At 40.4% G+C, this 26,840-nt stretch overlaps 1 protein-coding gene across 2 annotated transcripts in view; it reads left to right on the top strand.

Annotated features, from left to right (window-relative positions):
• Positions 1 to 26,840, top strand: part of Fhit (fragile histidine triad diadenosine triphosphatase) — a 1,508,502-nt gene that overhangs the window by 250,980 nt on the left and 1,230,682 nt on the right. Inside the window, exon 3 of one of the 2 annotated variants that reach the window (XM_055599196.1) lies at positions 2,534 to 2,627. The exons of the other annotated variant lie outside the window; for it this stretch is intronic. The gene's annotated coding sequence lies outside the window, so the exon portion shown is untranslated. The remainder of the gene's footprint in view (positions 1 to 2,533; positions 2,628 to 26,840) is intronic. 2 annotated transcript variants of the gene reach the window in all.

Here is a 26,840-nt window from a genome sequence, read left to right as displayed (position 1 = left end):
TGTGTGTGTGTGTGTGTGTGTGTGTGTGTGTGTGTGTGTGTGTGTGTAGAGGCCAGTACACAACCTTAGATATTGTTTCTCAGGAATTATAATTTGGGGTTTTTTGGTTTTCTTTTTCTTTTTCTTTTTCTTTTGATACAAGGTCTCTCACTGACATGGAGTTCATTGGCTGGTTGGCCAGTGAGCCCCAAGCGATCTGCCTGTATCTGCCTTCCCAATCCTGGAATTGTAAGTGTATGCCACTACACCCAGCTTTTTATTTTTACTTTATAACATTCATTCTGAGACTTAAACTCACTCATTTTTGTAAAGCAAGCATTTCACTGGCAAAACTCTCTCTCCAGCTTTCAAAGAACTATTTTCTTTCTTTCCTTCCTTCCTTCCTTCCTTCCTTCCTTCCTTCCTTCCTTCCTTCTTTCTTTCTTTCTTTCCTTCCTTCTTTCCTTCTTTCCTTCTTTCCTTCTTTTCTATTCATTCACTTTGTATCCCAGCTATAGTCCCCTCCCTTGTAACCTCCTAATTCCACCCATTCTTCCTCTTCTTCTTCTATGCCCCTCTTCCAGTCCAGTGGTAGTGGAGGTCCTCCTCCCCTTCCATCTGACCCAAGTCTATCAGGTCTCATCAGAACTGGCTTCATTGTCTTCTTCTGTGGCCTGGTAAGGCTGCTCCCCCCTCAGGAGGAGGTGATCAAAGAGCCAGTGCATCCAGCCCATGAGTACGTGTCAGACACAGTCCCTGTTCTTGCCACTGGGGAACCCTCTTGGACACTGAGCTGCCATGGGCTACATCTGTGCTGGGGTTCTAGGTTATCTCCATGGATGGTCCTTTTTTGGAGTATCAGTCTCAGAAAAGACCCCTGGGCCCATATTTTTTGGTTCTGTTGTTCTGCTTGTGGAGCTCCTGTCCCCTCCAGGTCTTTCATGTCTCCCTTCTTTCATAAGAGTCCCTGCACTCTGCCCAAACTTTGTTTGTGAGTCTCAGCATCTGCTTTGATACCTTGCTGAGTAGAGTCTTTCAGAGGCCCTCTGTGGTAGGCTCCTGTCCTGTTCCCTGTTTTCTCCGTCTTCTGATGTTCATCCCATTTACCTTTCTGAATGAAGATTGATCATCTTACCTGGGTCCTCCTTGCTTACCTTATTTAGGTACACAGATTTTAGTATTATTATCTTATATTATATGTCTAATATCCACTTAAAAGTGAGTATATATATTGTGTATCTTTTGGCTTCTGGGATACCTCACTCAGGGTGATCTTCTCTAGTTCCCACCATTTGCCTGCAAATTTCATGATTTTCCTTGTTTTTAATTGCTGAGTAGTATTCCATTGTGTAAGTGTACAACAATTTCTGTATCCATTCCTCACTTGAGGGACATCTGGGTTCTTTCCAGATTCTGGCTACTACAATAAAGCTGCTACAAACATGGTTGAGCAAATGTCCTTGTTGTATACTTGTTATATACTAGGAGTGCTATAGCTGGATCTTGAGGAAGCACTATTCCTAATTGTCTAAGAAAGCACCAGATTGATTTCCAAAGTGGTTGTACAAGTTTATATTCCCACCAGCAATGAAGTAGGGTTCCCCTTTCTCCACATCCTCTCCAGCATGTGTTGTCACTTGAGTTTTTGATCTTAGCCATTCTGATGGGTGTAAGGTAAAAATCTCAGGGTCATTTTGATTTGCATTTCCCTCACGACTAAGGATGTTGAGCATTTCTTTAAATGTTTCTCTGTCATTCGCTATTCCTCTATCGAGAATTCTCTGTTTAGTTCTGTACCCCATTTTTAAATTGGATTACTTAATTTGTTGCTTTTTAACATCTTGAGTTCTTTATATATACTGGATATTAGCCCTCTGTCAGATATAGGGTTGGTGAAGATCCTTTTCCAGTCTGTAGGCTATCATTTTGTTCTGATGACAGTCTCCTTTGCTTTACAGAAGCTTTTCAGTTTCATGAGGTTCCTTGTTGATCCTAGAGCCTGTGCTGTTGGTGTTCAGTTCAGGAAGTTGTCTCCTGTGCCAATGAGTTCCAGGCTCTTCCCCGCTTTTTCTTCTAACAGGTTTAGTGTGTCTGGTTTTCTATTGAGGTCTTTGACCCTGATGTACTTTACACCCTTTTAGTTGCCAGTCTTTGAAATCTGTGTCTACTTTATGCTCACAACACATGTAACACACATATAATCACAACACAAAAGTCATATTTTTGTGATCTCTAGGACTCAGTAACTACATGTGACTCACATATATGTAGAGTGGGGGTGGGGTGGGAGGCAGATATTCATATGTATATGTGTATGTGTGCACACACACAAATATATGGAGAGAGAGAAAAAACATTTCCTTTTGTGGTTGAGGCATAAGTCAGAACTCCCAAGGAATGCTCAAACCTTCTCCTACAGTCACCAATGCTATGCGCCTCCTGATGCATGAAGAGTTTAGGAATGAATTATTTATTTATATGTTGTGGATACAGCTATCAATGTTTGGTAAGGCAAAGAGTTGGTATCATGGAAGCATTTCTTTTATGCTTTTAGGGCAATGCTTGGCTTAATGGAGGCTGCTAGGACATGATTTCAAGGAGTGCATTTTTTCCTCCCCAGATAGTTTGTATTCCTTCACAAGCCTAAGGTAAGATCATAAGTCTATATTAATTCGGACTCTAGAAGTTGCTGTTGTTTAGCATTGGGATGCTTGTGTGCACACTGCAAGAATTCTTGGGATATGAGCAACTAAAGAATAATATAGTGAGTGTGCAGTGAAGGTACAAAAATCATTTCCGGTGGTGGCAAATGGACAGCCTGGATCCAGAGTGGAAGTTTGTGGCAAGTGCTAGTAATGAGGATTCGTAATACCCAGAGTCAAACACTAAAGGTGATCAATTATGTATGGTCTGTTATTACTTTGCAAAAATGGTTTCTGAATTGTTTTATTATTTGATAGTGTTTTTCAGGAAAATAAGGTTTTCTCTGCTACCATTTTTCACAGCGATAGACACAGACAAACCCCGAGCTGTTCTAGTGAGCATGTATTTCTAGCTAGTCCATGATTTAAATTGCAGATTTTGATGATAAAGTTTTCCCTGGGCACCATGTCAGATGACTGTAGCCTGGAAGCATTTTTAATGTTACATGATAGGGCCTAATAACTTTTGCATTGAGGTTTGGGTTGTTCTATCAGGAAAATGAATCTATTCACATGCTTTGCTTTCTAAGTTTTCCTCACTGACATGCCAGAAAATACTGTTTGAACATGCGCGCCATTCCTCAATCGTGTTACTTTACTGAATATTGTGGGACTTGGGGACCATTTCTAGTATAGAAAAGAAGCTGTCCAGCCTCCAGAGCTTTCACTTAATGTAGAGAGATTTAGGATAGGTAAAAGCTTAGGAGCAAACAACCACCTGCTCTCAGCGGCCCCTGAAAAGCCATTCTTGGCTGCAGTTTGCTATGCCACGCTTGTCCTCTCCCACCAAGCAAAACCTTCTTCATCTGTGTCTATGTCCATTTCCCCCATTGTGGCTGACTATGTGTGTAGAGCCTCAGAATCTGGACATGGAGAACCAGCCTTGGAAATGAACATGCTCACAAAGGGTCCTAAGGGTAAAGAGTTCATGAAGTCACCATCTGTTTTTGTGTCTAGCTAACCCCGATCCCTGAAATGACATAGTTAAACAACTTAGGGTACAGCATGCATATAGCAGCAATTAGTCTCAGCTATCCTCAGGTTTCACTCAAACAAAAGTTGCACAGCACGACATCTCGTCTGCCTAGTCTTTCTCAGGAATGTTTTTGTGAGATGCATCCTTGGTGCTGGGTGAGCTAGCTAGCTATTATTTGTTTCTATGAAGCATTTCCTTGCATGAATGCACTATACTTATTGATTCACAGTCTTGCTTATGAGCATCTGGAGTTTTCCAGTTATATAACAATTCTCTTTTTGAACTCAGACTCTACCATTGCATATATAAACTTTATGAGAGGGCCTGAAACACAGAGTGTTCATGTCTAGCCTCAGTGTCTGAGTAGTTGCTCGGTTCTTCAGCTCATTCTTTACTCTCCTTGAAGTAATGACACTGACGACAAAAACAACAACAGTTTGTACCCTGAGCAAGTCCCAGATACTAGTATTGCCCTGTGGTTTTTGTGATGCCTCATTTAATTCTCCCTGAGACACTGGGAGAAATCATTATCCCTGTTTACATGGAGAAGCTAGGAGTGGAGTGAGCTCAGTGGAGTTCCTATGAGCATGGAGCATGTTGATAGCAAAGTCCACTTTCACTCTCGTTGTTCATCACAGCGCTGTGTCCTTGATCTCCCTCACCCATATTGGCAAAGAGTCGTAACCTCTAAGCCCTGTAAAGATGCCACATCTTTGAAATATGTCACTGTCCGCATTTCCCTCATCATAATCAGAGCCATTATCAATGTTGAAAACATGCCCTTGGAACCACTCCTCCAAGACTTTAAGCCTTCGGTAGTTTCCCCTGTCACTAGAATAGAATTCAGAAACCAACTGCTGCGTGCAAGGTTGCATCTACCACTCTCTTGCCTCTGCCTGACCTTATTTCCCATCCAAAGGCCTCACAGGAGCCTTCCAGGTTGTGCCTCTGTTCATGACATAGCCCAACTTGATCTAGGCATTGCTGGGACCCTTTCAGTTTCCTCTCCTTCTGCTCACCTTCCCGCAGATGTAACTTCTTGTCACTCAATTCTCGGCTCAGATGCCACGCCTACACAGAAGCCATAGAAGGGAGCCATCTCTCAACGACACTGCTTCAGTTCATTTCCTTCCAGGCACACACTACTCTCAGAATGGTTTTTCTCATTTAGAACCATCCCGCTGAATCATCATGTTCTTAGGTTCTAGAAAAGTGCCTGACTGTAATGCTCAACAGGTATTAACTGGGTGAAAGGAATATGGATATACATTTTCAGAAGTCATCATGACCCCATAACATATGTCCTTACATATTTTAGAACAGTGGCCTGCTCTAAGGTATGTTTTATATTATACCCAGTAAGAGTCCGCTGGAGAAAAACAATATTTCCTTCTCCAGTGGTTGTCATTTTGAGATAAGTTCTGGGTCAGAGATAGGGGGCTTGTCTCTCGATTTTCCCTGTGTGCACAATCCCTTTGATGGTTGCATATCGGATACCCTGCCTAATAGGTATTTACCTAATGACTCATTACAAGAGCAAAATTATAGTTATGAAGTAGCAAAAATAATTTTATGTTTGGGGGAACTATATTAAAGGGTTGCAGCATTAGGAAGGTTGAGAACCACTGTTTTAGAAATAATAAAAAATGTTATTTTAAAAGTGTGGCTTTACATGAGGGTAAAGGGAGGTTTCAGTCTGCGGATAGTAAAGTGCAAGAGGGAAGGAAGCTGGGCCTATTATTAGTTTTATGAAGGGAAGATGCTTGCAATTGCAGAAATTGACTCCTGGCAATGAAGCAATTTCCTACATGTCAGAACTAATCATATGATCCTGGAAAGTGGTTCTTTTCTTATTGTTATTATTTATCACTCTTTGTAAAATACCAGAATAGAGAAACTGTTTCATGTCCAACCCCAGAGCGTATCATGGGACACAAAAAATAAAAAAGCATCATGTATTTTTATTCTGATGTCTATAAATATAAAATGCTGCCAGAAAAGCATATCTAACTGCTCTTTAATCAGTGCCACCCATTTTAACACAGCACACCTAGGACCAGTGATAGTCTCGTCTTTTTCTCTGTCTGTGGGTTAACACGTGTGCCTTTAGTGGCACGCTTCTCCCTATCTTGTACCCTGCGAGACTGCTACTTTTCCATTTGGGAGGCTGGAGGCCAGTGTCTGCATTTCCTCATTCACCAGCCTTTTAGTTGTTCAGAAATTTGCTCAGAAGTTTTAAATTTAAATGTCTTTAGCTCATGGATGCAGATTAAAATTCCTAGCCCCCAAGCAACCATTGTCAAAGAGACTCATAGCACATTGCTTCTAGAATATTACATGCCAAGCATCCTCGAGTATGAACAAGAATTATGGATATGAAGGGCAAGGTTCTTGCTTTTTGTGCTCTGCAAAGGAAAGAAAAGCTGTGTGAGAAACGTATCTGAGCAGTTCAGCCTCAGAGTTTTGAAGGATTGTGTTCCTCTGCTAGCCCAGGCAGAATTTCTTAATACCCCACATCAAATTGCATCCCTTGCCTCTGATTCTAGTCTGTGCATTCATCTCTTCCTCCCACCTCAGGCTTTTATTGATGCTTCCAGCTGTAGGCACTGCACAATTGCAAACTTCTGTTTACCATCTCTGAATAATGATGCTAATTCTAGTGCCCAAGGATAGCACATCACTTATTAAATGCTATTGCAAAACCATTAGGCAGTATTTCATAGAAAAGCAAAAATGAATTAAAAAGTACTCCTCCCCACCAAATGGCCAGAATTTAGAAAAAGCAGAGCATTCCATTCCTGGCTAATAATGGAAAGAGGTAAGGACCTCATTATGACCTGCAGTATGTTCTTCAAAGAGCTGGTGGTCTCTCTAAACTTTAGCTTATAATTTTTTTTTTAATTTTATTTTTCTCATTAGTTACATTTTGTTAATTCTGTATCCCAGCTGTATCCCTCATTCCCTTCCCAGTCCCACCCTCCCTCCCTCATCTCCTCCCTGCCCCTTTCCAAGTCCACTGATAGGGGAGGACCTTCTCCCCTTTCATATGACTCCGTTTTGTCAGGTATTTTCAGGACTGGCTGCAAAGTCCTCCTCTGTGGCCTAACAGTACTGCTCCTCCCTTGGGAGGTGGGGAGGTCAAAGAGCCAGTCATTGAGTTCCTATTAGAAATAGTCCTTGTTCCCCTTACTATGGGAAACCAAAGTTTATAATCTTTACTTTGGGAATAATCATCTCTGTCTCCCAGACCCTCTGTAATGGGAACAATGTATTAAGATTGATTAAAGTTAAGGTAAGAGCTCTTGAAAGACCATTTCTATCAGTTGCATGAGTCCTGCTATTTATGTGCTTTGCAGCAAAGTTGGAAAGATACCTTAAAACACAAATGCTTCACTATGTCATCTATAGATATATCTCTTCATATAAAGATTCACTTATTTTTGTTTTATCTGTATGAGTGTTTTGCCTGCATGGATGTAGGGGCATGACATGCATTCCAGGTGCCCAACAAAGCCAGAAGAATGAAATCACCTGGAAATGCAGTGAGAGGTGTGTGAGAGCCTCTGTGTGGTACTGGAAACCAAACCTGGGTCTTCTGCCAGTGTCCCAGCCCTCTAAACCTTTGTACTCTGTTCTTATTCACCCCTCCCTCACTGTCCTACTGTAACTGCCCGACTGCCTTACCTTCACATTGGAGCTCTCCTTCCAAATGCCCCCATTCTACTCTTCTTTTTGTTTTAAATGTCCCAGCTCTCTCTCTCTCTCTCTCTCTCTCTCTCTCTCGTGTTGTGTGTCTATGTGTCTGTGTGTTGGTGTTTGCCATTACACTTGTGTGGAGGTCAGAAGACAACTGGCGTGGCTTGTTCTTTCTTTCACCATGGGGATTACAGGGTTGAACTCAGTCTTCAGGCAGTAAGCACCTTTGCCTGCTAAGCCATCTCTGCAGTCCAACTTCCCTGTTCTCTGTATTCCATTGCTCTCTCTCTCTCTCCCCCTCCCTCACTAATATGTGTTTTAACTCCTTTCATGATCTTCTTTCTAGTTTCATCACACACACACACACACACATGCACACACACACGTACTCATGCCTAGGTTCTGCATATGAGAAAAGAAAGATTATTTTCTGAATCTTGCTTATTTTGTTTGACATACTGATCTCTAGTTCTATCCATTTTCCTAAAGCTGCCATGCGACCTTTAAAGTTAATTAAAGAATAATTGTAGGGATGGGTATACTCAAAGGAAATAGAAATATAGCCTAAATAAATTCATGTCAATAAGTCTTAAGCTTTAAATAAAGAGTTTAAGTTACCCGGAAACCAAATCTGCCCAAATTAACGCAGCAGAGAATCTGCATATATGTCAGGGATAGACCATCTCCCTCATCATTGAAATAGTAAAAACATTACCCTAAGAGGGTCAAACAAGAAAATAGCTTGCCATCACATGTTTTATTCATTGTTTCCTTTAAATTCTGGTCAAAGTAATGAGGATGTAAATAATGAGATTTCAAAATAAGTATAATAAGTTCAAAGAATAATGAAACTCAGTCTGGTGCTTCCTTCTGACACATCCAGGAGAGCCAGCACCCAAGGACGCTGTATGAACACCCAAAGCGCATGTCTGTCCACACTCCTTGTTATCTTAAACTCTTAATAAAGAACTGATATTTTCAAAGAATTGTTACTATTTTTGAGGGTCAAAATAAGACTCCAGACCCAGCACTTGAGATTCCTGAGGGTCCCTTGAGGGCCACCAGCTTCACAAAGGGCAGCCTTCTCTCCTGAAAGACCAGGAGATTAAGAAACAAGTGTGCCCTGTCTTTATTCAGTTCCTCTTTAGTTTCCAAATTTTTCAGCTCACAATTTTCCAAACTGATTCCATAACCTGAAGCTGGGTAATCTCCTCTAGTTTGGGCCATACTAATTTAAAAGGGGGAGGGAGCATATCCATTTCTGCGTTGATTGATTCTTTGTACAATTATGTGCACTTATTAGATAGACATTACACATAGCTTTCAGATCCGTAAGAATGTCAGATCCTGCTCCACAGGGTCTTGCTAAGTGTTGGATAACACTGACTAGATGCCTAGGATGTATGCAGTCATCAGGGTGTTTTCAGTGTGAGGAGCCTGTGAATATCTGGGTATATGTATATTATTAACATTAGCACAGCTAAGACACAGGCCCCAGAGCCTCAGAACCATGGAAATGGCAAAGCCTTCTCTGGTCAGAGAAATGGCAAAACCTTTTACTGGTCACAAACCATAGCTTCCAACCTGCTTTCTGTTTATAGTCTGAGACTGCTCCTCTATGGAAATCTCCCACTGAGATTAGCTAATGATGCCTTGTTAACTGCATACACAAACCTGCCCCTCAGTTCAAGAAAACAAATGCAGTTTTTGACTGCTGTGCTGCATCTCCATCTGTGAGACCCATGTAATCCCACCCTCTGTGTGCATGTATGTGTGTGTGTGTGTGTGTCCCCATGTCTTCATTCCTATTGTCCCAGGCAAGTCAAGCCCAAAGGCACACAGGCTTATACACCTTTATAGTAAGTATCAGTTATTCCAACAAAAATTAGCACGGCCACTTTTAACCATGTCACAGTGAATGTCCTTCCTTCAGTTCAGAACTGTCGCCCATGGAGGCTTTGCGTGATGAAGTAAGCTCGTGTCCTTTTACCATGTTTTATCTACAAATCAGCAGCACTGCTCTGCTAACATGTGTACCAAATCCAGTTGTAAGAAGAGGTGTCCTTTCCATTCGTGTGTGTGTGTGTGTGTGTGTGTGTGTGTGTGTGTGTGTGTGTGCGCGCGCGCACATGCATGCACACAGTAATGACAGAGTATGCGGTATCCAAAGATTCATGGAAACAGACATCTACATTATGGAACTGGATTAAATGGAAAATGGTGAGGGCAGACTTTCTTCCTGCAGCATTTTCCCTACCAAATACAGTTTTCATTAGCTTGATTGTCTTTATCATTCCAGGTTTGATTTTTGCAAAACTTGTTTTCTTTTTATCTTTGTTCGCATCAGTGTTGTGATTCTTTTCGGGGGTCTTATTTCTGTTTTCCAGAGTATGCATAGGAAATAAAGTAAGTGACAAAAAATGTAAAAACTGGTTTATCTTTCTAAGTTAGGAGAATTGTGGACTCTGAGTCATGTGTGTCTAGATATGTGCATATTAGATTTTTATACAAACCCAGGCATAGAGATATTTTTTTCTTCAGGTTTCCTCCTTGCTTTAAAGTCTGAGACCATCTCTAAGTTTCAGTTGTCCATTTATGGAATAAAGGTTAATTATACCTTCCTTCAGTGAATCTTGCAACTTTGCAGAGCTCTAATGAGTTAATCTGTAGGAAAGATTTTTTACTGCAAGATTTTTTTCTTATTTTTTATTGCTCTGGACATGTGTCAGGTCTCATTGAATGTGGTGCCTCTTACAGCCCTGCATTGAGAAAGGCTTAGAGACTATACTTTGGCTCAGTCAGAGAAAATACTATTAGAGATTTGAAGATAATTGACATGAATACAAGCTTCAGGAGTGGCGAGCCCGTATGTCTCATACTTGCCATTCGAGAGCAATCCATTTGGACACTTTCTCATTTTCTTATCTTTGCTGCACTCAGGTTAGGCTCCATTCCTGATCTGTGTGCTTGGCTGGTTTGTGCTGTTCCCATGGTTACAGAACTAAGTCGTGGACAGTCCTGACACTGTTGTTGCTATTGGTTAAAGGCTCCATGTCAGCTCACTCCCCCAGCACTTGCCTTGCCTTTTGCCACGGAGCAATGGCCAGTTCAGCACCTATGTGTGTACAACCTAGTGGTTTTGTAAGTGGATACTGGATAGAGAATGCACTTTCCCCTTTTCCCTTGGACATGCTGTTCAAAAATGCTGTCACTCACATGGCCTTTCTCAGAGGAGAAGTGAAGGAGGCCTGACAATCAACTGGACTTGAAAACACTTGGCAGCTGGTGCAGTAATGCATCCAGTAACTGCTTTTCTTCTACTCCCGCCTCACATCTTTCTTTTCTTCTCTCGACTTTCCTGAATAGCACACTTTAGAAGCTAGATGATTTCTCTGCTTTCTGTGGAATCTGAGCTAAGCCACCGTATGAACAAATGGATGTATGGACTAGAGGAGAGGGATAGGGGAGGAAGATGGAGAGAGGGTGGGGCAAGGAGGAGATGAGGGAGGGGGCTACAACCAGGATACAGAGTATTATTGTAAATAACAATAGTGATGGTGATGATGGTAAAGAAAAAAGAAAATGGGTTGAGCAAGCTATGTGGATGAAGTCAGTAAGCTATAGTCCTCTATGGCCTTTGTACATGTTCCTGCCCCCAGTTCCTGCTGGTCTCTACTCTGACTGACCTTAATGATGAAGAGAGATAAACTCTTTCTTCCCCAAGTTACTTTTGGTCATGGTGTTTGATCAAGGCAATAGAAACTCTAAAAAAAAAAAAAAAAAGAAAAGAAAAGAAAAACAGCTCAGTTGCCAGGCAAACATGGGACCTATGATCGATCCCAGTATTTCCATGAAAAGCTGGGAAAGTGATAAGGAGAATCACTGGGACTCCTTGGCCAGTGTGTACATATAGTGCGTGCATGTGCTCGCACACACATGCACACACACACACACACACAACATGCAACACACACACTACAGTTTTGTTGCTATGTTAAACAAGGGTATATTTGGCTTATACTTCCAGGTCACAATCCATCGTTGAAGGAAGTCTGAGGAACTCAAGCAAGAACTCAAGCAGAAACTACAAAGCAACCCTACTTCATGGCTTGACTTCTGGCTCGTGCTTAGCTAGCTTTCTTATATAGTATAGTACTTTCTGAAGCTAGTACTGTCTACAGTCAGCCATTAATTACAAACACTCTCTTGTCGGCATGGCCATGGGCCAGTCTAATCAAAAGGGCTCTTCAATTAAGTTCACTCTGCCCAGGTTACTCTGTGTTGTATCAAGCTGAAAGATTAGGACAGTAGGTAATTGTGCACAGAGCTGGACAAGAGGAACTAGGGCATTAGCATCAATGACAACAATGTTACAGGTCCAGAGAGTCTTGGAGATGTTTGAGGAGCTGAGAGTAGTCTTGGATGATGTGATGATTTTGCAAATCCCCTACCATGAAGCAACACTGCTCTTTGCTCTTTATAAGTAGTGCCTTTGTTTCTTCCTTTGACAGACTATTACGAAATGTAGTTTTGGTGCTGGAGAAATGGCTCAGTGGTGAAAAGCATTTACTGTTTTTGCAGAAGATCTGGGTCATGTTCCAGAACCTTCCTGGTAGCTCAATTCTCATGACCTCTTCTGACCTCTGAGGGCACCAGACATGTATCTGGTACACATCATACGTGGAAATAAAGCACTTATACATATAAAATAAAAATAATAAGCCTTTTAAAAGAAAGAAAGAAATGCAGTTTGGTATTTGAAAAACCTGAAGTCCAGAGAAGTCAAGTACTTAGCCCAAAGCTACACAACTCATATGACCCACAAAGAGCCTGAAGTTCTAACTCAGCAATCTCATGATTGGTAATAGAGTTGAGTGTCACCTATTATGTCACCTCTTACATAGTGCTACTGGATGGCCTCCTGCAGACCAAAATTGGGTTAGGTTTCAGAGGCTTTGGAATGCCAGCACAAAAGACAATGAATACTTAATATAAAAGAAGGCATGATAGGATTTGAGTCACACGAAGATGCGTTTCATTCAATGATTTTACAGGTTTTCTCTTGGTGGCATGTTCAGAATGGACTGGAAGGGCAAGAGTAGAGGCAGGACATCAGGATGCCCTGTTGATAAGCGCTGATGGCGGTTGGTGCTTGATAGATAGGAGGGCTATTGCGATGGTGAAGGGAAGAAAAGGAATATTTTGTGGGTAAAATGAAATACCATTATCATGGATTAAATGTGGTGGAAAGAGAAAGGGAAAAACAAAAGGTGTTTCCTCATGTGTAAAGGAAGTTTCTCAGGCCCAGCTCACAGAGAGAAAGAGCGATGTGGAGGAAAACAGCCTGCCTTGCTTTGGGCAACACCCAGCATAGATTCAGTGCTAGGAGCCCTAGAAATTTGAGGTCATTAGGACTTGCAGAGCATCTGGATTTTTTTTTCCACAACCAAGAGGAAGAATACGAACCATGAAGGGGCCATGAGTGAGAAAACAGGATACCACTGAACTAGCTATGCTTGTTAGGCAGCCATATGTAACTCAACAGGCACGTCTAAGCTTCTTACAACTAGATTTAGCTTTTGCTCTTTGTATCTGCTCAGAAGGGCTGAAATTGATTCTGTGAAGGCCATCACAGAATCAGGAAAAGTGCTCACTCCTGAGGTAGCTATAGTTTATAGTTCACACATGACATTAGAAGTTTTCCACCTCCCCCATCCAATTGTCTTCATCCAACTGTCTGGAAGAATTTAATTTTAGTAAACTTCAGAAGTAAACAGGAAAGAAAAAGTGTGGGTTTTTTTTTTTTGTGTGTGTGTGTACAGGCCTGTAAATTCTACAGTTGCGGTGCCTGAGGCTGAAGAATCAGCTGTAGAGTTTGAGTTCCAGAATGGCCTGAGCTACACAGTGAAACAGGAGAGTGAAGTGTCTAGCTTGTCAGAATGCCTCCATTTGCTTTTCCTCAGATGGATCTGAGATCTCCCACACACACTGCTCTGGTTGCACCGTCCAGGAGTTCTGAGTAGGCAGAGAGGTGATTTTCATCTTCTGGGATAACTTCCTGCAGTAAGTAGGTGGGCGGGCTCCTGGATTGATAAGATAAATTAGATGGAAAGTGGCTCAAATCAGATTCTAGGTGATTGCTCCTGCCTCTCGACACTGCACTTATTTTCTATTCCACTCATTTGGCAAATGATTATGGCCTGTCTTGTGACATTTCTTATGCTGTTACTTTATCCTTCACCTTTTTGCATTTTTTTATCCAATCTTATTGGTTGGTTCTTGGGGGGAGAAATCACGTTTCATTGCCTTTTGTATCTTTCTCACTCCTGATCCTGAGAAAAGGGGCCATGCTTGTGTATTTGATAGTTTCTGATTGAAATGGGGAATTTTCTAAAGCGTGTTGTTATTTTAGAAAAGTGAAAATGAAGGTAAAGACCTGTCTCAGTATCTTTCATATAAAAACATGTACCATCTGAGTAAATAAATTTGAGATACTTTGTTCTGGTGAATATCACACAATCTTGGAAAAGACTTAGGTCTTTGGAATACGGAAACTTCCTCTCTAAACAGGATATAAGGCCAAGTCATGTGAAGTTGCTAATAGCTACAAATAGGTTCGTGTCATGTGGCATAATATAGTAAGATAAATGAGCCGATAGTAATTCATCTGCTTGCTTCCATTTGAGGTGGAATGAGTTCACAGGAAGCAAGCCCTCTCTCTGCTTTAATCTTAGAGGAAGGAAGCTAGGAAGATGCAGGCCTGTAACAGAAGTTGATGTTAGGGCAAGAGCCATCAGCAGTTCTTGTCATGAGTTGATACCACGGTGGCTAATGGGCTTTCCCTGCTACCATGGAACCTCCAGAACACTGATGTCACATCAATAAGAGTCATTATCATGAGTGGCCTGAATGTTCTGGACTCTAGGTTCAGAGCTGATCTGCAGCATGTCAGGCATCTTTACTCCCAACTGGCTTTGTGGCAAAACCAAGGTCATCACAACCAGAGCTCATCCTGTGGCTCCTGAAGGAGGGTGACCAGTTGATCTGCTGTATTGTGGAAGATCAGAGCTAGGGCCAAGTCAATGAGTGCACACAGCCCCAGCATGTGTGACATAGAAATCTCACTTATTTAGCTACTGTCACACATGCCAAACACAACCAATCTTACAAAGGCAGTGGAATCATCTTCCAGGTGGCTGTTATAAGAAGTGACAGAATGGAACTTGTCTCTTATGAAACCGAGACAAGATTGCTACCAACTCAGCTATTTAGAACAGGAGTGATGAGTCTGTGATTCTTTTTAAACTGTGAAGAAAGCTACTAACTCACTGTATTCTTAGTGTAAATATTGTAGTAATAGAGCAGATCCTACAATAAAACTGTAAAGACCATAAGGTAGGTGACAACAGTACTGTTATCATTGTCGACAAAAATCAATAGCAATATTTAATTATTGTCTAATATCTCATGACAATAATTAATACACACTTTTTAAAAGTTAAAGAAAATAGGAATCATTGCAGTATTTCATCAGGGTTAAAGTATGGTCAACAGGAGGGCCACATCTTGGCTGCAGAACTGTCAGGGGAAATTGGAAGAATAAGTATATGTTTCATAATTTTCTTCTCTTTCCTTTGTTGCTTTTTGTTTTACTCAAGTTGGTAGCTTTGCCTCCTCACTCTAAAACAGACAAACTAAAACAAATAAATAAAAACAAAACTAGGTTTTATGTGTTTGTTTATATCTACTGGAGTGGGAAGACGGGGAAAGAATTAAATTAGTAGGTTGTTTGTTTGTTTGTTTTGTTCATTCCTCTTGTTAACTCAGAATTACCTTCTGGATTCCCAAGCAGATGTGTGAGAGGGAAACCAGTGTACCATGTGCTAGGCAAGCCACATCTAGCCTAGCATCAGATTAGAGAAGAGCGATTAGAAGAGCAACTTCAGAACAAGGGTTTGCTATGGAAATACTAACAGCCAGGTGTAGCAGGGCAACCCCAAGGCCAGCTTCCCAGCACACGGAGCATGAAACATTAAAACCAAACCAAACCATACAGACCCAAGTTCTTTCTGCATTCTGACACTGCTAAATGTTTGATCGAAGAGTAGCTTTTTAGAGTTTAGAAGTATTGGAAATGGAAGAGATGTGTGGCTTAGAAATGTGTATAGAGCTCATACATCCCCAAATTACAGATCTAAGAAAAAGCCAGAACCACAGTATTAGGAAAAACAAAGTATATTCAACCAAGCAACTCCCCACCTCCTTCCTTATTTCCTGTCAGTAGAGTTGTTCCAGGCTGCTTATTCACCAAGACCAGAGCCCACTATTGTTCACAAGCAACTTTTGTTTCTTGGAACAACCCAGAGACTGAGAACAATCATTTTGCCAGGGGAAAAAAGGAACTGGAAACAGGTTTAAGAGATTCCCCTAAGACCTCACCTTTCGGGTTAAGTCATACCACTGGGATTCTAGCCTTGATCTGTCTGGTTCCAGAGCCACTGCTATCCATGAAGTCCTGCACTTTCTCTACTTAAAGGCCCCTCCAGGAGGAAATAGAATGGTGGTGCATGCCATTAATGCTGTCACTCAGGAGGCAGAGGCAGGCAGATCTCTGTGAGTGCAAGGCCAGCCTGGTCTAGATAGTACATTCTAGATTAGCCAGGGCTACATAGTATGATGCTTTCCAAAACAAAACAAAAACAAAATCAAAGAAAACAAAAACCATAAAACTTAAATAAAGGATGGAACATTAACTCAATTTGATAAGAACTCATACTGCTCTTATAGAAAGTCCAAATTTGGTCCACAGCTCTCCTGTCAGGTGGCTTACAGCTTGAAATGACTCCAGCTCCAGGAACTTTAGTATCTCTGGCTTTTGAGGATACCTGCCTATAAACAGACAGGCAGACACACATGCCAGTAAGCACACACACACACATACAGACACACACACATGCATATGTATGTGCACACGCATAAAATTAAAAAACAACAACAACAACAACAACATGTATTTTAAAAAGAAAGAAAGTAGCATGTAAGATCCTGGTAAAGAAAAAGAACCAGGGCAGGTACTGCCCAGGCCTGAAGAGCGTCAGTGGGACCTTAGAGAAGATGCTGACTTGGGTTTCCCTAAGAGCAGAAACCTGGTGTCTGAAATAGCCCTGGAATCAGATCCATGGTTCTGTGGAAGCTGAGACTCTGGTTCACACCCGGAACCAGCACTGCAGCTTGACTCTGGGTGATTTGTCACTACACTAAAGTTCCAGAAGCATTTCCCTCGCCAGCTCGAAGATGTTTTTCTCTACCCCCTTGTCTTTGATGTTTTTAGGACTGCTTTGGAGGAGGGCCCAAAGCCCAATGTCTGGGCACTGAATGACATCTTTAAACAACGGGCATGAGACTCTGCCCTCTCTGCCTGTGATGCCCTCTCTCATCTCTCTAGTCTCTTTCAGTTGCTTATGCAGATGAAGCAGAGAAGGATTCAAGAGTCCTAAGTGAAAGAACAGGAATTCTGATAGGCATCATGAGCTAGGAAGACATCAAGCTTCCTTCCAAACAGTTCGGCAAGGGTCTAACAGTGTGTCCCTTCACAGAGGATGCTGGAGATCAAACCTGCACACACTTTTGAGATTATCATAGCTCCTGCAATTATTTTGGAAGATGAATACATTTTCCTCACTCAATGCAGACAGTAGCAATGTGGGTTTTATTTCTGTTTTGTGCATACCTGTACACTGAAGCCTCTCAGGGACGACCAAACAGAAGAAGTACGATAAATTTATCTGCTTTAAGTCTCAAAATAGTCACCATTGGCGGAATTACAGCAGCTGGAATGGCCTGCTTTGACCAAAAAGCAGAACCGATGCTGTGATCCTCACTGCTCCTTGCCCAGAGATATTCCCCCAACAATGAGTTTTGAGTATTGTCATTTGCTTCTGCTCTTAGCAAACAGTGGAAATGGGTTTACGCAGCTTTGTCTTTCATTTTTACCCCCACGTGTGATTATGAATGATCTGTGAGGCAGAAAGAGGAGAAAAAAATTCACAAGCTGAGTCTACCCTGTGGTCTCAACAGTAATTTAGCAAATGTGACAAGGGAATCAACAGGAAACCCACACACCCGTCATCAGGCTGTCACACTGATGTCCGATTTCTTCCCTGCAGGGCAACTTTCAAACACGCTGCCATATAAATTCTCAGGCAGGAGTTAATAAAGGAAACCCTTTTAACAGACATTCAGGCCACTTTTTAAGATGGAAATAAAAGGCTTTTGGAGCACTGAAACTTTTAGTTAATTGTGGATCGAAAAGGGAGATGTTTGCTCTCTGCACTGGCCTCCAGGGTTAGAGACATAATTGGAGTGGAGAGAAATGGTGCTATTTCTGCTTTAGGAAAATGTACAGGCCCAGATGACATTACATACACAGGTATGGAACAACCTTATGTGTCATACTTCGTGTTTATCAAATCATTGTCTTCCTCTAGGGGTCGTTAAGGAAACATTTTCTTCACGGGAACAGTAGTGAAGCTGAGCGGATGCCTCAGAGTGAAGCAGAACATCTCAGGCCACATCCTTGGAATATTCTTCTGGCGGTCTGTTTCCACAAGCACAGGGTTGTTTATAGACCTGTGCTTAAAAACAGACAAAAAGAAAAAGTATTGTTTTGGGTTTCAGGTGGTCAGCTTGTACCACATCACTGCAGAGTATAATCTGAATGAGGCATCTCATTTCAAAGGCTTCGTGGAGATATTTTGGGAAGCTAATGCAGGCTAAGATTTCTACTGGGTAGACAGGATTGGCTCCATTTTATTTAAAAAAAAAAAAGATAAAAAACTGTAACCGGAAATTAGAGTTAGCAACGATTTGACTATGCATAATTCTTTCAGCCAGCCTAGCATGCACAATCTGTTCAGTTAGGCAAGGTTGTATACTTTACATTAAGTTATTAGGAGAGATTGTAAAAGCAATTTAGAGATTTTCAAGCAGCATTTATTCTCAGTGAGATGATACAGCATAGAAAGTTGTGAGTTCGTTTGCTAGACACCAGCCTTCACTTACTACTGTGGGTTTTTCATAGTGTTCACCTACACATGGTTTCTTACCTGGGCTTAGATGGGGAGGGAGAAAGTCTTTACAGTGGGTCATTTGGAAACAATTGAAACTCACTGCCTTGGTAAATTTGGGTGTGGTCAACACTTGCTATTGGAAGTGATTAGATACACTAAAATTCTACTTTAAATCATCAAGGAATTGTGATTTCTTTTAACTTCTCCGTTACCTGGAGTTTGAAAGTGGTTGTATCTCTCTCTCTTTGAAATCTCTGCTTTTCTCTTGAAATTCATTTCTCCCTGAGACAGTGGTTAGTAGTGAGTGAGAGACTAAGGACACATGTCAAAGCTCAGCATGTATGAGCAGAGCACAGTTTTCGGGAAGGGAAACTTTTAAAAGTTTCTTTTAAAAGTGGTCATTCTGACAGATGCACACCTCATGGTTTTTCAGTTATCATGGTTCTCCTTAATACCAGTGTTTGACATTAGATGCCTGTCCAGAGAGAGAAATCATTTGGAAATTAGATACATAAAGATTGTTAAACTAATCTTTCAAATTCTGGTCCTGCACATTTTACTTCACTCCTAATCAAATTCCATGGGTTAAAAGGTATGATCCTTGGTGTGTGCACATGCTTGTGTCCAAATCTACCAAGAGGACAAGAGAGGCTGAGGGAGGCTCACTTCCTTTGCAGCCTTTCTCCTGGGGCAGTTTCTTACAGCCACCATCAACAGCCACTGCACTAGCCCAAGCTGAGGACTGCTTTCCCTTTCTCTCACAAGTTCCTCCGTCCTCCTCTCCCTCCCTCCCTCCTTCCTTCCATCTCTTCATCCCTCTCTCTCTCTCCCTCCATGTTTTCATTCTTTCCTTTCGTTATTTTGTGCACACATGCTTGTGTGTATGTGTGTGTGCATGTGTGTGTTTTTTCATGTTGGCACACATGTAGAGGTCAGAGGATAACCTTAAGTAATGAACCCTTCTGCCTTGTCTGAGACAGGCTGTTTTATTGACAGATAATATGCTAAGCTAGCAGCTCTGTAAGTTTCTAGGATTCTCTGCCAAGCACTAGTCCATAAAGACAGACTCTTAGAAAATCATTTATTTGTATGTGTGTAAAATGTATGTGTCGGCACACAAGCCACCACACATGTGTGGAGGTCAGAAACAACTTTGTGGTGTCAAATGTTTCCTTTGCCCTATATATAGGTTCTGGGGATTGAACTCAGGTCATCAGGCTTCCTTAGCAACTCCTTTACCTTTGAGCCATTTGTCTGGTCCAAGACAAAACTTTTAAGATCAGAAATGCCAAAAGTTTTCTTCTTTCCATGGGCCTTTTATAATTTACCTCATTATCTAAATAATTAAGCATCCGTGAGGAACAGGTTCATAAAAATCTAACCTTGAAACTTTAAAAATGAAGCAATGTGAATGATATTGATGAATTTCAGGAGTCAGTCTTGAGAACCATGTAAATGAAGGGGGAAACTAAAAATATCATTAGCAGTCTGCAATACATTTTACTGTGCGCTTAGATGCTAACGCCACTGCATTGTTTCATTGAGCAGCTGACATTTTATTCATAAGCCAGAGTGAGGGTAGATCAGCCTTAAATACTCTGTTGCTACAGACTTTTTTGATAAATAGTAAGGACATTTGGTTTGATGGATAGTAATGATTCATAGTGCCTATCTGAAATGCAGTTACTATTCTGGCTTTAACAATGAAGTGTATGTGTTCACTCCTGCTACAGGAATGTTGTTTCCACTCTTCCGTTGTCCCTCTTTGTCTAGTGATTACCACATTGAACCTTCCATTCCATTCCACTCTTTGATCAGGTAGAAACATTTCTTCCATGTAGTCACAGGAAAATTCAACCACAAGTGTCATAGGAATATCTGGGATCTCTTGCTTATGGCTGAACTGTTAAACCCAACCATGAGTCTCAAAGGAGTATCTGGGATCCCTTGCTCATTGCTGAACCAAAAACTATAGCCAAGGGGATGGACCAGGCATTACCCTGAGTCATATTCCCTATATGTGTCTCTCTAGGGTAGCAAGAGGAGCTGGATTATTCTCTGACCTCTAAACGTGAAAGCGGCACCCATGCCCACCCACAGACATCGACAAAGGAAAACCAGGGAGCTATAAAAAGTAAAGGCTGGAGCAATGCCTCAGTGCGTAAAGTGCTTTCTGCTCAAGTGTGAGGACTGGGATCCTCAGCACCCCTGTACCTGGACAGGGGAGGCAGGCAGAGGTGAGATTCCGCAAGCCAGCTGACTGTCGGGGCTAGCTGAGTCAGCAGACAACTGGGTAGGGAGGAAAGCACCCAACATTAACTTCTGGCTTTCACATACACATATACACATGCAAATACACATGCACCCCAACATTTGTCCACATGTGAACAGATATGCATGCATGCATAGCCACATGCAAATACATACCCCAAAAGATGAAGAGTTGATTTTGTTTATTTTGTTTCTCTCTCTCTCTCTCTGTGAATAAAGGTGAAGGTTTTATTTTGTTTCTCTCTGTGTGTGTATGTGTGTGCGTGTCTGTCTATGTCTATGTCTGTGAGTGGGATTGTGTGCCACGTTCACGTTTAGAGGTCAGAGATCACTTTGCTTGAGTTTGGGCATTGAGCTCACGTCTCCAGGCCTTTCCCCACTGGAACTTCCATTTCTCTGGCTCTTGTTTGCTGTTTTAGAGACAACTTATCATTTTTTAACCCCGCTGACCCATCCATTAACACAAGCCTCCCAAGTTCTGAGATTACAGGTCGAACCACTATGTCCAGTCTACAGCAGTAAAGTTTTGTGCTGGATCTAGGCAAACCCAAATCATAAGACATTTACAAAAGTTTTATTTTTACTATTCAAAAATATGGTTCTTTAAAGAAGTGAATTATCTCTGTCTGACCATGTGAGTTATCCATCTAACAAATATGTATTAAGGCACAAGCATTCTCCTTAGCTTTGCTGAACATATGAATTGTGCTCATAGTTGTGAACACTGTCTGTAATATTTTATTAGATGATTTTCATCACTCTGGGCAATAAACAGGTGATTTGACTTAGCAGAGTGCAGGTGCTATTTTTAATCCTTAGTGCTCTCTGGAGAGCTTCCAAATAATAATAGCATCTTTAAAAGCCGCAGATTCCCCAAGGAGCAATAAAATTGTGCTGAGTATTGTCCATGATAAATAACACATCTTCTTCCTCTCCCTATCCATATTTTACCAGAGAAAGCTTCAGATTTCCTGACATTATTTGAGGCTGATCACTGAATGAAGGTCAATCCCTCTTAGATTTGCATGACTGTGTGTTTCTTTGTAGTCATGTCGAAATGATGAGAATAGGTCCGAATCTTAAGGATATTAAAAAATCAACGGCAATAAATGTGTGAGCTCATCAAGCAAGGGCCTACTTAAAATGTTGTTTTCCCGAAATACAGATGTGTTAATATTGTACAGTGGAGTGCCTGGTCACCAAAAGAACCAGCACTTACAGAAGCATGTCCCAGAGAAAAGGAGCCAAGCACCATTGTGGTCAACATGGTCTGTGTTTTACATCTCCAGGGGGTGTCAACAGATATAGAGCTCAGAAGAGACAGCTCATGGGACAGTAAGATCAGAGTAGAGATGTGAGAGGTACAGCAGCATTTCAGAGTCCATGGTTTCTGAGGCTGTGGGAGCCTGAGAAACAATGAAGGGTCTGACTGAACCTGGTGAAGAGCTGTAGCCAAGGAGGAGGCCAGGCTGGTAGTATAGGAGCCTCGGCTGGGTCATGATGACCTTTCTGTGCTTTCTCTGCTTACAGGGCAAAATCATCTCACCTTTGGAACAAGAAAACATAATTTCAGACGTGCAGTTTCCATAAACAATGAATTTGTCCTTAATTTGGTGAAATATAGTAGGTTTTCAAAGAAACAGGAGCTAAGTAAAAATCATGTTAAAAAAAAAGCCAAAGGCATTAGACACCAAAGTGATTGAGATGTTGGAGTTACAAGACACAAACTTTCACATATATAATCAATATGTGCAAGAAACAGAATTTTATCAGATATCTACTCTATAAACACAAACAAATGAACACGTTAAAACTTAAAATTATAGTAAATGAAATTAAAAATTTAGCAGATAGGTTAACAACAGGTTAGGCATATTAAAATAAAATGTTATGGAAGTGCTATTAGGAAAAGATACTCAGATTTAAAGCACAGACCTGGAAAAGGATGGCAACAAAGATAAAGGTGACTCCATAATGGACTTCTGAGGGATCGTCAAGGTCCAAGCTGGTCTTGTAGGCCCAAGAAGCGGCTAGAAAACACAGGCTAGACACAGCATTTAAAGAGATATTGCCTGAGTATAACAAAATTCATGTGGGACATAAAGACAGGTTCATGGAACTTTATAAGAAAAGAAAATCTAATATACCAAGGTACCAAGGTTCTCTCTCTCTCTCTCTGTCTATCTATATCTATTTATCTATTTTCTATGGGTTGATATAAATATAGTAAAACTACTAAAACTAAAGACAAATAAAAGAATGTTAAAATCATCCAAAGGAAAAAAATAATGACACAATTTCAAAGAAACATTAATGGAAGCTAGAAAATAGTTAAATCATCCACAGTATCAAAAACTTAGCAATCTATAATTTTATACCTAGTGAACATATCTTTCAGAAAAGAGGTATTTATGAATGTTAAAATATGATAATGAATGCCCAGCATTTCTACACTAAAAATTTAAAAGGAGATCTCAGTGCCAGGAAAATGGTCCTAGCTGGAATCAGGAGGAGGCAAAAAGAGTGCTCTAGAGATAAGATATGTCAGTGTGAACAAATTAACAGTTTAAAACAAAGTGGTGTCTAATGAACTTTAAATCATTGCCAAACAAGTTAAGATGAGATAATTTAAGCACCCCATAAGTTGAGGAGAGTAACTGCAGTGGATTAAAATTATCAGATATTGCATGTGTCTCTTTCTGCTTCTGAGATACCTCACTCAAGATGATCTTTTCTAGTTCCAACCATTTGCCTGCACATTTCATGATTTCCTTGTTTTTAATTGCTGAGTAGTATTCCATTGTGTAAATGTACCACAATTTCTGTATTCATTCCTCAGTTGAGGGATATCTGGGTTGTTTCCAGGCTCTGGCTATTACAAATAAAGCTGCTACAAAAATGGTCGAGCAAATGTCCTTGTTGTATACTTGAGCATCTTTTGGATATATGCCTAGGAGTGCTATAGCTAGATCTTGAGGAAGCACTATTCCTAATTGTCTGAGGAAGGGCTAGATTGATTTCCAAAGTGGTTGTACAAATTTATTTTCCCACCAGCAATGGAGTAGGGTTCCCATTTCTCCACATCATCTCCAGCATGTGTTGTCACTTGAGTTTTTGATCTTAGCCATTCTGATTGGGTGTAAGGTGATATCTCAGGGTCGTTTTGATTTGCATTTCCCTGATAGCTAAAGATGTTGAGCATTTCTTTAAGTGTTTCTCTGCCATTCAATATTCCTCTATAGAGAATTCTTTGTTTAGCTCTGTACCCTATTCATGATACATACTCAGTTGTAAGTGGGTATTAGACATATTAGACATATAATATAGGATAAGCATACTAAAATCTGTATACCTAAAGAAGCTAAGCAGGAAGGAGGGCCCAGGGTAAAATAATCAATCCTCACTCAGAAAGGCAAACAGGACAGACATCAGAAGAGGGAGGAAACAGGAAACAGAAACAGGAGCCTATCACAGAGGGCCTTTGAAAGACTCTACCCAACAGGGTATTGAAACAGATGCTGAAACTCATAGCCTAACTTTGGGCAGAGTGCAAGGAATCTTTTGAAAGAAGGGGGGGATAGAAAGATCTAGAGGGGACAGGAGCTCCACAAGGATAGTAAAAGAACCAAGAAATCTGGGCACAGGGGTCTTTTCTGAGACTGATAGTCCAACCAAGGACCATGCAATAGAGATAACCCAGAACTCCTGCACAGATGTATCCAATGGCAGCTCAGTATCCAAGTGGGTACCCTATTAAGAGGAACAGGAGCTGTCTCTGACATGAACTCAGTGGCTGGCTCTTTGATCACCTCCCCCTGGGGGAAGGGGCAGCCTTACCAGGCCACAGAAGAAGATAATGCAGCTAGTCCTCATCAGACCTGATAGGCTAGGGTCAGGTGGAAGGGGAGGAGGACCTTCCCTATCAGTGGACTTGGAGAGGGGCATGGGAGGAGATGAGAGAGGGAGGGTAGGATTGGGAGGGAATGAGGAAGGTAGCTACAGCTGGGATACAAAGTGATCAAACTGTAATTAATATAAAAATTAAAATAAAAATTGAAAAATTACAAAGAAAAAATTATCAAATATTTTAAATCTATTAGTTCAAATGTTGAATATGGTACTAAGCTGTTGGTCACAGTAGGAGAATGTTAGGTAGCTAATTTGTTATTTTGAAATATAGTAAATAAATGTAAAGAATTATGCATTCATTCTGTAATTCTTTTGATTGGATAAATAAATAGAGGAAATTTAGTCTTGATAATATTATTTTAGATCTTCCACAGTGAATCCCACAATATTCTTACTTGTAGGTTGCTGTTGATAGACATAAATTATTTATCAATCCTAAGAACTTGATACGTTAAGCACTAATAACTGTGGATGTTATGAAATGTGACCAGATATGGTATGCCTCCCAAGGAAGGAAAATGTACCACCAGTAAGGAATAAAATATGATCAATGGGAATTTTTTCTTCTAATAAAGCATTTTCTCCAATTAACCAGTAATAACAAATTCAAACAAACAAACAAACAAACAAAAAAGGTTGAGGAGAACTAATATGTTAAATGGACCTTAAAAGAGACATCAACCAACTTTAATGTGCAGAGCTAAAAAGAAACTTGATTTCAAAACAGCTGTAAACAACAACGGCAATTGAGATGTTCATATATCTGAATGTTTACCAAGTTTTAAACATCTTTCTTAAATAATTTGTATGTTTGGTGATATTATGGTTATATGCTTTGAAAAGCCTACTATTTGTCTTTTATAGATAAATATTGAGATGGTTGTAAGAACTATAATGTGTGGCATTGTATTAAAATAGTATGAGTGAAGGAAAAGTTGACAGGGCTAGCTAGAACAAAATTGGACACTAACTACTGATTGTTAGGACAGGAAAATGGCTGTGGTGGTTTCAATTCATTAAGTATGTAATGTATATATAGGAAATCCTCTATAACAAAAAGTTTAGATAACAAAACATAGGTTGGGCATAGTGGCATACTTCTTTAATTCTAGCACTTGGGAGGCAGAGGCTGGCAAATCTCTGTGAGTTTAAGTTTAGGTTGGTCTACACAAAAAGTCCCTTGCTGGCCAAGCATATATAGTAATAGCCTGTCTCAATAAAGTAAAATAAATGTAATAAAATAAACTAAAGTAAAAGTAGAATTACAGTAAAAGGCAGCAATAATAGTGCATAGCAGACTAGAGTACAAAAAGTTAATATGATGTCAAATTCTTATTAAGAGGGTAAATATATTAATTATAGTAAATTCTAATAAGTCAAGAGAATGCCTTTTATTTCTGTGGTACTCACTTTAAGAACATGTAATTAGCAAGCTGATACATAAAATGAAGTGATAAAATATATTTGATTAATAGAAGACAAAAGAGTAATTAAGGAACAAAGAACTCAGAAAAAAAGAACAAATCAAGCTGTTGACTAGCATACAAATGTAACAGTGATTACATTAATGTGAGAAGATTTAATATTTCAATTTAAAACCAAAGATTGCCATCCTAGATTATAAGAGCAAGGGAAATGATATGGGTGCAAATATTAAATCAAATAAAGATTAAAAGTATATGAAAATATCATATAAACACCAACAAAAGACAGCAGATAAGGCTGCCTGTAAGCTCACAAGTTGAATGGTTTCAAAATATTAGAAAGAAATTGATTACCCTGAAAGAAGAAACATAAACCTTTAGTCTTAGAATTTACCATTCTGCTCTCGGTAACTTCTAACATAAAGGAAAATGTCAGTAGACGTGCAGAAGATTCAAATAGTAGGTTAGCACCCAATTTAACTGATTTGTGGAATATTAACTGCATCCATCAAGCAATGCGTATACACTCTTAAATCTGCATCATATAGACCATTTGCACAGATGTAAGCACTTCTCAATAAATTTGTACACTTTAACCCATACTTTATTTTATTTTTCATTTAGCTATTAATTATCTAACTTTTGAGTTTTATACATATATACTATGTACATGCTCATGCCCATCCTCCCTTCTTCTTCCTCCAAGTTATCCCAGACTCCCTCATATAGCCCCAGCATCACTCTCTCTCTCTCTCTCTCTCTCTCTCTCTCTCTCTCTCTTCCTCTCTTTTTCTTTATGACCCACTGAAGTCCA

This window comes from Psammomys obesus, unplaced genomic scaffold, assembly GCF_907164565.1.
Source record: "Psammomys obesus unplaced genomic scaffold, mPsaObe1.curated_primary_1811, whole genome shotgun sequence".
NCBI classification, from domain to species: domain Eukaryota; kingdom Metazoa; phylum Chordata; class Mammalia; order Rodentia; family Muridae; genus Psammomys; species Psammomys obesus.
Note: the sequence above shows the minus strand (reverse complement) of the source record. Positions and strands in the feature narration are given on the sequence as shown.